We start from the raw sequence: 3,946 nt of genomic DNA on the forward strand, positions 1-3,946 counted from the left end.
TTATGAGCATTTTTATAATTCCATTGAAAATTAGAAATATTTCTGGAAGCATCTTGATTAAACAACATTTGACCAATATCAAGTTTACCTTTTTTATGCTCGTCTTTAATATGCATCATTAGGTGAGTAGTGTCATTCTTAGTTAATACAGAAAAGTTATAATTACATTGAAGACATTTAGCTCTACAATCTATAACATTACCTTGGCCATCTTTGGTTTCAATCCTTTTGAAATACCTCCAAACTTCGGACTTTAATCTCTTAGAACTGTCTGATGATGAAGTCGAAGCCAGAGTTTTCAGATCAGATTGAGGTTGAGATACGGGTGTATGATTAATTGAGTCTCCGCCCTCCAATTGCGATTCTATATGATCATCAAAAGAACCATATTGGAGAGAGTTTGCTAATTTGAAGACTAAAAATCGTGAAATCTTTAATTTGGAAAGAACTTGAGAGATTAGAGAATTTGAGAATATGTGATGAATTTAGAAAATTTATCATCTATTTAAAAGCATGAGAAATGCAAAATTACCAAAATACCCTTATAAACAAGTTGTTTATTTTTGTTAAAAGGGTAAAATGGTAAAAAAAAAGTGGAGGTCCTATTTTGTTAATTTTCAGAATTTTTTAGCTATTTTTAGAATATTTTTTACCATTATATTTTTCTAAATATTTCTGTTCTTCTCAGTTAAAAAAAAAGTATATTAAAAAAAATTAAATAGTACATGGGCTGATATGTGATGGAAGGTGGGCTAAAAAACGTAAACAATACTTGTACTTGGGCAGAATTATGATTGGAGAGATGGGCTAAAAAAATTATAAAACTGTACAGTGTACAAAATTTCCTTTTACTTTTCACTGTAGCAGGCGGGCTAAACGGGCGGGCGGGCCTAAAGAGTAGACTTTCTGGCTAGGTTAAATGGGCGGGCTTTCGAGCCGGGCCGAGCGGGAAAAGAGTTAGCATGTGCTGCCCATTGGTAGTTCAGGCCGGACTAGGCCCAAACCAGGTCCGAGCCAGGCTTAGCCCGGTCCAAACCAAGCCAAGTCGTGCCGGGCATGGGCGGGCTGGGTCCAATGATCAGGTCTAAACTCAGCCCACAGCATGCTGAGTTAAGCTAGTAGCCCAACCTAGCCTCACCACCTCCTCTCCTCTCCCACCATGAAATAACCAAATGAAAGGGGTGGCTGCCGACGATAAGAAGTAGGTCGACGGAATACTAGGGAACAATGGAGGAACAATGAGTCTAATAGAACTTGGAGGTCGATCGGAATCAATGGTCGGCTGGCCAAGGTGGTTGGCGGTGATGGCCATGGAGATTGCTATTACAATTTAACAGGACATGAGAGCCCCAACAAACTATTACACTGGCTCCTACAAAAGGGAAGAAAAGTGACTGACCCAAGAGGGAGGGAACACATCGACTAAGGTGGCCCAAAAAGCACCAAGAACTCGATGACTAGAGGCTATAAGGTGTAGCCTCAACCGAGAGTCCATAGTACCCACGAAAGGCCCCCAACGAAGGAGGATGACAAGGGGAAGCTCCCTAGATTGGCATGGCGTCGACATGAGGTTGCTGACAGGCTGATTGCCCGACAAGACCAAACAAGGAGAGAGAGGGGAAAGTATACCAAGGCACTAACTAAAATAAAATCAAATTTGCAAATTAGAAGAAGACTTACTGACGAGTTGAACCACGGGGTTGACGGGCTTTGACGGCGCTCCTGCGCAATGGGAAGAAGGGGTAAGAATGGCAGTCTACGAGGGAGAAAGGATTAAAGAAGGGAAAAGAAGAGGAAGGGGGACAAAGGTAAGGCAGCGCAATTGTCGGGCATGTGCGCTCAATTTTTTATTTATTTTTAAGTTTTATTATTTTTAAATTAGAACGGGGTTACAGTAGTGACGACAAACTTGTGGTTCATCTAATAGCCTTTATAGAGAAGATCTACAAACCCGACAAAATAAAACATCAATAAACAAATAAAGAAATCGAGCAAATGATCGATTAATGATGTTGAGAAATAACTAAGGAAGAAAACTATGAAATAAAACTCAAGCTTTGTTGCCAAGATCGGAGTAGAGATCGAGACTCATCCTTCACAACTTGAAAACCTTAACCACATCAACATCACACAAACTTGTTCAAAGGAAGATGCAAAATGCATCATCCTTCGAAGTGTTCGTAGGAAGAAAGAGCAAACGTCGTGCGAGGAGCAAGATTCTGTCCGAAGATGCTATCAAAGGATGTCGTCAAAATAAAGGAAGAAAGAGGGGTAAGAGGGAGAAAGAGTGGAGAGATGAAGAATGAAAGGGCACAACGACTGTGAAAATAGATTAGGGTGTAAGAATTCTGACTAATAGTCATTTATATATACTTGGGTTATTGGGTTGGTGGGTTGACCTGACCTATACAATTAGACGGGTCAAGTCAAATCAAACAGGTGAGTGGTAGAAAACCCAAACACAACCCGATTAGTAATTAGGTTAACCAGTTTACGACCTGAATTTGATTAGACTAAACTTAAACCTATTTAAAAGTTAATTTTATCATGTAAGATTATCTAGTCGAGTCAAATTTTGTCACGTTATTTCTCCTTGAAGCCATTACATCTCTTGCACTGTAGAAATTTTCCACCATCCTCCAAGTTAACTAAGAACCAGACAATTTTTTTCTTTATAAGTCAAATAGTCATGGATCAATATTTTTTGACATTCTAATGTTGTGAAATCTTTCTTCAAACATTTCTTTTGAATTCTTCCTTTGGTATTAAATTGGACATAGGCTTCTTAACTATAGTCATTTGTTTATCTCCATCTACAAATCGTAACACTTTTATAAGTAGCTTAGAACACATTAATGTATGAATGACAACATTCTAAAAATTAGAACTGAGAATTATTATTGGAGCTTTACACCCTTTGGTATTTTATTCTTGAAGCACTTGCTACTTAATCACTCATTAGAAATGAACATATACTTAAATTCTTTTCTCTTTTATCTAAACTGCTACATAAAGTTAGAAATGTTGTTGTGAACTGTGTATTAAGCCTTATCAAGTCTCTTTTATTTGTGCACTTTCTCATCATGCTCAAGGTGATAATTATATCTAAAAATTGCAATACATTTAGCTTTAGTAATCACATTTTTTTTTCATGTTAGGCCTTTCCAATTGCTTCAAATATGATATCCAAATAATGAGCCGCACATATTGTCCAAAAGATCTTTGGTCAAGTATCACTATCATTCTTAGAGTAGTAATAATTAATGAAATACTATCAGTTACCATTTACATCATATTTTTCTCTCCTCCTCAAAACATTCCCTAGTAAGGTTGAAAATAAATTCTATTATATATACTTCACTATAAGAATTAATGAATCTGAAAAAGCTTGTGCCCACGTGATAGTTTACACAAAGTTTGATTATGCTCTTATCTTTTCTTTCAATCTAAGTTTATCATACGGGAACATCTATACATTGTGTACCAATCTCTATGATTTTGTAGTCTTTCTCTTACCAACTACACATCTTTGTTTCAATAATGGCTCACAAGTTCATAAAATATAAACCTAACAAATCCAAGCCTATATGGGCCAGCGTTTTAATTACAGTACAAAAAAATCATACCTTTTGTGACGGATTATTTTAGGACAGATTTCAAATCTGCTACACTACATGTTATTTATGGCATATTTTTTATTCGGACGTAACCATATATATTTGTCACGGTTATTAAAAGGGGCATAAAAGAGAGATTTATTTGTATCACTTTTTGTTAAGTTGACACATACAAGATCTTAATTATGATGATTATATAATACGAGTCACAACTACTTTAATTTCAAGACAAAGTATAAAAGGCAACATAAATAATAGTTTTTAGCGATAATATAGAATAAGTGTTACTTCAGTGACTATTTCATAAGGTGGCCACTAATAATTATAGA

Source organism: Typha angustifolia, chromosome 13 (genome assembly GCF_048772165.1).
Source record: "Typha angustifolia cultivar Huaian chromosome 13, ASM4877216v1, whole genome shotgun sequence".
NCBI lineage: Eukaryota > Viridiplantae > Streptophyta > Magnoliopsida > Poales > Typhaceae > Typha > Typha angustifolia.